This window comes from Furipterus horrens, unplaced genomic scaffold (genome assembly GCF_987537825.1).
Source record: "Furipterus horrens unplaced genomic scaffold, mFurHor1.1.pri manual_scaffold_5, whole genome shotgun sequence".
NCBI lineage: Eukaryota > Metazoa > Chordata > Mammalia > Chiroptera > Furipteridae > Furipterus > Furipterus horrens.
In genome coordinates, this window is record NW_028327175.1 from 46,507,264 (window position 1) to 46,517,257 (window position 9,994).

The following is a 9,994-nucleotide window of genomic DNA, read 5'->3' on the forward strand; positions in this document are numbered from 1 at the left end:
AGGGAATTATAGAAGAAAGTGAACAAAGCTATGGAGGAAAGAAATTTTGGAGTGCATTAAGGGCACACAGAGGAGTCTATAGCCAAGGGGTGTATAGAACCCAAAGCAAGATCACACAACTAGTTTATATCAGTTTGCAATTGCTGCTATAACAAGTTACCACAAATTGAGTGGCTTAAAACAACACATCTTTATCATCTTAGAATACAGGAGAGCAGAAGTCCAAAAATGGGCCATAACAAGCTAAAATCAAGGTGTTGGCAGGGCTGAAATCCCTCTGGAGGCTCTTGCACAGAATCCGTTATTTGCTTTTTTCAATTTCTGGAGGACATCTGCTTCTCTGGCTCCTGTCCCCTTTCAACAATGGCATCACTCTGACCTCTGCTTCCTTCGTCATACTTTCTCTCAACTCTGACACTCCTGCCTTCCTCTTATGAGGACCTTGTGATTACATTGACCCTACCTGGATAATCCAGGATAATCTTTGACCTAAAGATCCTTAATTTAATCACATCTGCGGAATCCCTTTGCCATGTAAAGTAACATGTTCACAGGTTCCAAGAGTTGGGACATGGATATATGGGGGGAGGGGCATTATTCTGTCTACCACAGAATTAATTCCTAAAACTTAAAAATCCTTTGCATGATTGGGTCATATCATTATTATCCTCATGAATTTGAAAAAAACTATCCTCATTTTTTTCGTCTTTTTTTTTTTCTGGGAGAAAGAAGTCATACAAATTTTCTCCTATTTGAAAATGTGCCACAATCATCTGAATCATATGTTAAAATCATTGTGGATAAAATCAGAAAACATGAGACATCTGCAAAGCCTATGCTCTTTGATCATTTACAGTTTCTCCAAAATGTTCCTACAAGTCACTCTGAGTCTCCATATGCAGATTTTTTCATATTCTGGTTTCATCACTCTTTTTCCCTTATGGTAGAAACTGCTCCCTTGAGCAGACATGAATTTTTGCAAACTGATAAAAAGATACATTAGTCTATTTCATTTTATAAATTAGGCATAGAAATAGAATTTGGAACTATTTCCTGAAATTGTTTATTTGTACGTATAAAATCATGAATTGAAAATCCTAAATTTTCTAATACATTTGTTATTGTATTTCTATAATTGTGGTGTGTAAGGGAAAAAGAAGAAAAATTGTACTCCAGCTGGAACCAAGAATAAACATTGCTTGAAATCACACAGGTTGTTAATGGTATAACCTGGACAAAAATCTCAGCTCTGAACTCCAGATCCAGTGCTCTTTGCACTGGCCAAGCACTATTTTCCAAGTCATTCTAGCCTTTGAGAAAAAAAAAATTGGTAGGAATTCACTTTTGGATACACACTGAATTTAAATACTTGTCCTGATTTTTCTTTTCCTGAAAATCCTCCCACCAATAGCAATAATTGAGTTCCATAAAAAGTCCTTCCTGTTGGTTGATGTTTGACTCTGTGAAATATAAACAAGTTTCAACAAGAGGACAGAGAATATGTAATCAATATACCTTGGCTCCTGTTCAGAACGGCCAGACCTCTGGCACTTGATATCTTTGCAGAAAATGGATATTGGAAAGAAAGATCACACTTCATCTAAAAGCAGAACAACAGATGTAGGGGCGATGGTGTCAGTGAGAATCAGTTACATATCTGATGAAAGTCTTTGTGAATTTCAAATAATGACAATATGGCAATCCTTTTATTTCTCTCTCGAATTCCCCAGAGCAGCTCCTCCAGACATCCTCCCCCTCCCAGCCTCTCCCTCACAGCCAGATGGCCTCAGCAACTACTGTACAGAGGAAACCAAGGCCAGCCCCCACCTACCACCTTCATTTTCCTCCTCCCACCTTGAAATCACCCTCCCCTTCCCTCAGTTTCTTTTCCTTCCCCCTCATCTTTATTCAACTGGCTGCTTCCACTTGATCTACTGACACATTAAAATCCGAAGTCCTTGGCATGGCATGTAACTCATGAACTGTCTCCTGCCTCTGTGCTGTACTCAGGTGCTCTCTACTCCAGCCGTACAACCCACTAAGATCTCCCCATCCCTTGACCCACTGTTTTCTCTGCCTTCAAGGCCATTCTTTCATCCTTTACCTGGAGAACTAATCATCTCTCAAAGCCCAGGTCAGCATTCACTGCTGCAATGGTGATCCCAGCCCCTGGCCCTTCCCAGTAAATGTTAATATAATATTCCTCGCCTGGGATGTGGAAGAGCCCAGCTTTCATCCCTCAGAGCTCTGAACAGCCAACACTAGCATTTTCTGTCCACCTTTGTCTCTCTTTCAAGTTCCCAGACGGAGGGCTCTTTAACAGCAGAGACTGCGATGTTGCCTCTAAATCCCCAGTACACACCACAATTCCTGGTATTTAGTAGACACCCAGTAAATGTTCGCTGAGTGACTGAAAGAGTGTTCAAGTTTTTCCATTAAAAGAAAGAAAGATTAACGTACCACTGTGCTACCTTCTGGAGCTGCTATCTCATCCTATATCTCTGCTTCCCTTTCTCACTAGACTTGTAATAACCCAGTCCTCACCCCTCTGCAAGCCCATTTCTGTTGCCAACTGACCTGGGACCTGCTTTTCTGATGCTGGATTATTTCCTAATCACCTAGTCTAAGGGCTGTTTCTCATTCCCGTTTTCCTTGCCCCTTTGCGGGGAGTCTGATGACTTTCACATTCCTGCATTTTGTGTCACTGCCTTCTTCTACTTTAAGTCTTGAGTTGGCTCCCCTGCCTTTCCAGCTTCCCATGCACCCTCTTTGTCTCAGAAATATTCTCCTGTCCCAACTCTCCTTACTGCCAACTTCATGGTTGTTCTACCCCAGACTCACTCTGGAACCTCCGAATCGATGGCCTGGGAACATGTGTGAATTGAAACAAGCCTCCTCATCACCAGCTCCTAGAAACAAGACAGTAATTAAATGACGTAATGTGTGTATGCACTTAGCACAAGGCTTTTGACACTTAATGAGTGTTAGAATTAGGGTTATTGGAAATTACACTATCTAGCCTGTTATTTTGGATTTCTACCAAGTGGCCTCTGCATTCTTATCACATTGGATGAAGAGTTTACTACTAAGTATAGCCTTGTAAAAGTAAAATACAGGTGGAGACCAAAAATATTTGTTACAGTAAAAACCTAGTTAAGATATCTACAGCCCTCAATTTCTCCTTAAGAAGATCTGTTTCACCATAATACTGCATACTCAAGGGTTAGAAATATGTGCTGTCATGAATTATTTCCTGTTTTATATTTGGAAATAATAATGCATTAAGCAAGAAATGAGATTCCCTTGACTCTGACGTCCATGAAGGAGGCACAAATGTCCAGATAATTTGTTTATTCACACATACCAATTTCTTAATAATTATTTGCCTTTAGTTTTGTAGACACACACATACTAATAGTGACTGTCACTGAACACAACGCACACACATGCACACACATACTTTTTAAAGCAGGCAATTAATCATTTTCTCCCCCAAGACTATATTATACAGTCGGAAGCCAATTGTCAGCACACATGCCCTTAAATAAACTGACATACCAGCTAATAGATTAATTCGTTTGGAGAAGGTGTCGTGGGAAGAAAACCTGTGTTCCCAGATTTCTCAGGCAGGTGCTCTTCCTGTTAACATAAAGATCAGTTCTGGCTGCAACCCCTTGGGCACACTGCCCAAAAATACTTACAATTTCTAACACAGTTGATTCTAAGATAGTTATGCAAAATGAGAACCTAGTTTACACAAGGAAACCTAAGAACAGCTCCATTCAGGAGGAGCCAGTATGAGCTCTTTGTTTGGGGATGGGGGAGGAGGATGCTTTGTTTTGTTTTCTTACATCTGACTTTTCTCATAGAAGATAATCATACAGTAATAATACTTAATGCTTTCAGATTTCTTTGCTGCAATCATCCATTGTTCTTCATAATACTCCTGTAAATGGGTAATGTTATGGGGCCTATGGAAACAGAGACCTATGGGAGGTTTGCACACACATGTGGTCATTCACATGTATACATACACTCCTGTCCTTGACACCTCCCTTAACATTCAGAGCCTCACTATGATCCTTTCCTCTCTCCTGACCTTATCTCCATGCTAGTCTTCAACCCATACAGTCTACCCTTATGAATACAAAGTTCAGTTTCTTTGTAAATCACTATTTTGAAAGAAGAGACCATGGTAATGTTTGATCAGAGCTAGTAAGCTAAAGCTAAAGCTAACCCTGCACCTTGGAAATGGGCAGGATGCTCCCCTGTAATTAGTTCCCCAGCTCATCGCAGAAGTCCAACACCAGGACTTCCTCCCAGGAGGGCGGTGACCCTGTGTTTTACCTATCCCTCTACTGTAACCCTTCAGTCATCCCACCTTGTTTCCAAAGACACCATCCTTCTTAATTCCTGTACCATTTTAGGTACAGAATAGACTGGGGGATGTTAAGAATAGTACTGGAAAGGTAAAGGCAAAGAACTTATATACATGACCCATGGACATCAACTAAGGTGGGGGGACTGCTAGAGGGAGGGGGGTTGCTGGGTGGAGGGGAGCAAAGGGAAAAGAAATTGGGATAACTGTAACAGCATAATCAATAAAACATACAAAAAAACAAATTAAAATTGTAAAAATTTGTTTAAAAGAATGCATGCTGATATTAAAACATACCTGTGTTTCTGATATTAAAAAATAAAGACATCATCCTCATTGTTCTCAACTCTCATGTGTGGGGGGGGGGGGCAAAGGGTGGTTTGGGGGTGGGGGTTGCTGGGAGGAGGTGGGGAATTAGGCTCCAGCCTACCCCAGCAACTCTCTTGTTCTGGCACCTTAAGAAGAAAAGGCTTTCATTTCCCTTCCATAAGTGGAGCAAAGCCTTCCCTCCCTGCAGGGGAAATGGGCCCTTCCATAAGCACATTTTCTCCAGAGAGGCAGCTCCTTTGAACAAAGACCCAACTGTGTGGGGAATCTATGGCTGGAGTTTGGAACACACCCTCCTACAAACCAGACATACACAAAAGTTTCCCATTTCACCACAGGAAGCAAGATTGGTGGCTTCAGGCATCATCCATTATTTTGAAGGGATTATTCTTAAAAAGGGAAATACATCCTGGCTAGTGTGGCTCAGTGGATGGAGCGCTGGCCTGTGAACCAAAAGGTCACTGGTTTAATTTTCAGTCAGGGCACCTGCCTGAGTTTCAAGCCAGGTCTCCGGCTGGGGTGTGCAAGATGCAACCAATTGATGTTTTCCTCCCTCTTTTTCCCTCCCGTCCTCACACTCTAAAAAGTAAATAAATAAAATCTTAAGAAAAGAAAACAGAAATAAAAATTTAGTCATATTCAATAAAAATTAGCCTTCTTCTCAAAATAGCATTTCCCTGTTCTTTGTGGAACATTAAGAGCTAGCTGGGCTGATGAAAGTTGAGAGATCTGTTTCCTCCTTAATTAAAATTCAAATACGTGGGGTATAATGATGATGGTTGGAGGGAATATCTTAGAGCAGTGGTCCACAACCTTGCAGAGCTCAGGCGAGCTTTGTTTGTGGCCTAGGGATTGGGAACCCCTGCCTTAGAGGGAGTTTCCAATGGTGGTGGGGGTGGGGACTTTACTTCCTTTGCCTTCCTGCATAGGAATACATGTATTTAGGAGGAAGACAAAACAAGAACGATTTGAGATTTTGCTTCCTCCAAGAATCTTTATTTTCCCCCAATTGAAATGTCATTAAACAAAGCTTGGGACAAACCAGCTTTGCGCTCTAATTCAGCTAAGGGAGCCATGAAGTGCTCTCCTCCCCCATTACAAGGCCCTCCAGCCCAGGCAGGGGCCAGAGACCCTTAGCTCCCTAAAAGGGCTGCCCCTGAAGATGTATCTCATAAAGGGACCAGAGCACCAGCCACTCCTTCCATTCTTTCACTCTCATGGGAAACATCTCATCTCCTAGTCTATGCCTTTGAAGTAGACTTGTTTCTCTGACATCGCAAAAGTGATAACTAGAGAATGAAATCTTCAACTTGATCTTTCCTGGGAGATTACATTTCCTGCTGTACTGGGTCAAGAGGAAATTCACTTATAAAAATTGAATTAATTTTTTTTTTCTTCTGAGTCTTCTGGTCTACCAGAAACATCTTCTCTCAGTTGCCTCTTTCTGAACCTTTGGCTATTTCCCAATCTTCATTTATTCCTTAATTAGGACATCTGGCTCTGGAGTCAAGATCAGAAATGATAAGATAAAAACAGAAGAATCTTCCCTTCTCTCTTGTCCCTGTTGCCTCCTTATCCACTAGGCCTGCATATGCTTTACACAGTACAAACCTAGACATGTCTTCCTTTCCATCTCATCAGTAACTGATGAAGTCTCACAGCCAAGTCCCATCATTTGCTTTAATTTAAAGCTAAAAATGGAGGAGGGCAGGATAATCAACAAATTTCATCTTAGTGCTCAAAGAGTTATGAAACAAACCAGAGTTTGTTCCTGTAGAGCCTTGGTATAAGACCCTACAATCAGTGTTGCGAAAAATAGGTCTTTATTTACAATATCCCAGCCTTGTGGGGGCTGGGAGCACTTCAGCTTGGAGCCCTGTTCTCCCACGACACCCAGTACTTCACTTGCTCCCCAAAAGGCTATAAACCAAAAGCAAGCCCAATAGTTCCCCATCCCTTAGTGTCAGCTCTTTCCTTCAGGATCTGGGGTATGTTGTCTTCAGCCTCTATATAATAGTCCAGGAAAGCATGTGCCATGTTACAGTGGATCATGGCGAAGTTCTCTCCATATGTTCTGAGTTCCAAGAGTACAGATAGAGTCCGGGTCTGCAGACTCCTTGTGGCTTCAGAGTTGGCTAGAGCTGGCACGATCAGAGCAGCAGCGTGCCTGCTTTCTTACTAGCTTAAGCCACATAGCCGAATCTTGACTACAAACTCCATAGTTGCTTCTTCTCACATGGCTGCTACACATGCTCCTCCATCATAGCGTACCTCCATCATGCTTTTGGCCCTTCCTTTTTAAATCCTGAAAGTCACATACACCTTTTGCCATGGGGGGCAGTAGCACAGTTACTGTCTAGCTACCATCTTGCCATAGATATGCAAGGTACTTTAAAGGCTATACTATCTCTTTCCCTCTCCCCCAAACCATGGGCTGTGGGGAATATCTATCCCCTGTTTCAAAAACTACATATTTTAAAATATAATACATATTATTAAATTAGATTTGTTTGCTTTTCGGGGCTTGGTTTCTTAAATTCAGTTTTGTACATAGCCAAGAGGAGCCTTTTAATATTTGGTCTGAGTCACATTGAAATTGACTGACAGCCTGAGCAGGGTGCAGAAGGTGTTCACATGGGAGGGGTAGCCTGGCATGGGGGATTGGAGCCCAGAACAGTTAAAGAAGATGTCCACATGTAGGCATGCAGTGAGAGCCAGTGTGTGAAGCTATAACCCACATAAGGCGTGGAGGACATCCTCTTCTGGGAACTAGAGTGTGGGGTGTCAAAGCCCAAGCAGGCTGAGGAGGGGCTTTATGTGGCAGGGTGGAAGTGTGATCCCAGAATGCAGCACAGATCCTGTGCATCTGGAGGAAGGAATCTACCAAGGGGACAGGACAGCAACAGAAATGGGAGATTGGTTACATACAGGAGGCATTTTTAGCATAGCAGAAAGCAGGAAATCTAGAATGAACCCTGTGTATTGTTGAACTGGAACAGAATATATTGATGTAAATAAATGGTTTTCAATATACGTAGATAAAATCAAAAATAGATATAGCTCTGTCCATTGCAAGGGTCTAGGAGCAATAACACCACAATGACAATGAGCAGATAAATGTCACCTTCTACTAAAAGAAACCAGGAATCCTTGGAGAAACAACTGATTCCAAAGCTGGAACAGGGAAAGGACAAAGTAAGTGGAATATCTTGCCATGCCAGAAAGCAATGAAGAGCTCAAAAAGCAAGATAACAATTTCAAAAGGACACAGAGTCAACTTAAATGGACTCCCATTGGCCAAATAAGGGACAATTTGAGCACCAAAAAAATTATAATAGCAACATATTATAACACATTGAATAAAACAGGAAACTATGAGTCCATTCTGAAATAAACAAAAAAGTTGAAAATTTGATGAGAGAGTAATATTTATATAGGCTCAAAGTATATTCCCCCAAAATGCTTATGAACTACAAAGAAGCAAAGGATAACCTTAGAGTGGGAAGCCTGCCCAACACCATTATAATCAAGTGATCATGATGGACATTATTAGTATGGAATAATTTGAAATTCTGTGCCACCTGAAAAGACACAATGAAAAGAGCACAGAATTGTCTCTATATTATTGCTCTTAAAAGGCACAGCCTAAATATTATCCTGAAGGAATATCGGACAAATCCAAATTTAAGGACATTCTACATAATAACCGGTCAGTAACATTCAGTAGGGTCAAGGACATTAGAGACAAAGACTTGAGGACACATTCTAGACTAGAGGAGACAAAAGATGTGACAACAAAATTCAACACATAATTTTAACCTGGAACTTTTTGTTGCAGAAAATATTACTGGGACAAATAACGGTCTGAGGATTAGATGATAGTAATCTGTCCCCGTTACTTTACTGATTTGAGCAGTTGTGCTGTGGTTAAGGAAGAGAAAGCCTTTATTTGTAAGAAAGATACTGTAAAATAATAAGGGGTGATGGGTATCATGTGATGACTTACTCTCACATAGGTCAGGGGGGAAAGTTATATTGCACTTGCAAATTTTTGTAAGTTTATCATTGTTTCAAAGAACTTTTAAAATTTAATTATTTTTTAAGGAGTCTTAGCTCATGAATACCTGGAAGAGCAGAGACCATGGAAATACATTCTTACCCGGTACCTGCCACATACCCAGTCTAAGTGAGTGCTCAATAAATATTTGCTGAATTTAAATGTTTGAAAAACTCTCTGAGATACAGAAGGAACACAATGTAAGGACTTCCATTAAGGTTTATATATTTATTTTAAAAACACTGACAGGATTTGTTATGTGCCAGACATTATTGTAAATATTTTACAAATAGCTCTATAAAATAGGTGCCATGAATATCCCCATTTTACAGAGAAAAGAAAGGCAGAAGAGAGAAGTTAGTGACCTGCCCAAAGTCACACAACAAATAAATACCAGAACTAAACACTGAGCCCAAGTGGTGGGACTTCAGAACCCATGCTCTTAGCCACATTGCAACAATGCCTCTTTAGGATCCCACCTGCAGAAAATTAAAGATCTTTCCCACTCAAAACATTCCATTCTCAACTCCACGACTGTATTTTTTATATATTGTTAATTTACAAGATAATATCATAGTCTTTGTTTTGGAATGCATAGAACCAGCCCAAGAAAAACCCATTCCAGAGCTAGGCACTCATCTCTGTGGGCACGACTTATCCACCAGCTTTGGTCTTCACATAAGTCTTGATCACTCAGGAAAGACTTTGGTTCTTAATTATACCAACCACAATTTATATAGCCCCCTTTTTTTAAGATTGTTCTCTGTCATGCATTTTCCTTTTATTTGCATTAGGATTTAAACATTGAGTAGATACATCTTTGGCATATCATGGTACAGCTAATCCTCCATATGACAAAGAAAGTCCCATTAGCCACTCACTGGTCAAGGTCTTACATTATAACACCTCACCATCTTATTTCCCTTGAGGCATGTAATCAAATGTGCCTCCTAATGGAATAGATATAACTATAGTCCTTACAAAAAAAGTTACAGATACTCTGCCTCATATAGCCTTCTCCACCTCACTTTCTCCTTCCTGGAAATGTGAACATATGCTGTTTTATGTTCATTTTTTTTTCTTCCAAGGAAAGGAGCTCTGTCAACACCACGGTGCTGCATCCATTAGACTCCCCTTTATAACAAAGGATTTGTAAAGTAAATCCAATAAAAAAATACATTTCTTTATAATTCAGTATAGCAAGATACCTAATAAAACTGTGATAGGCATGA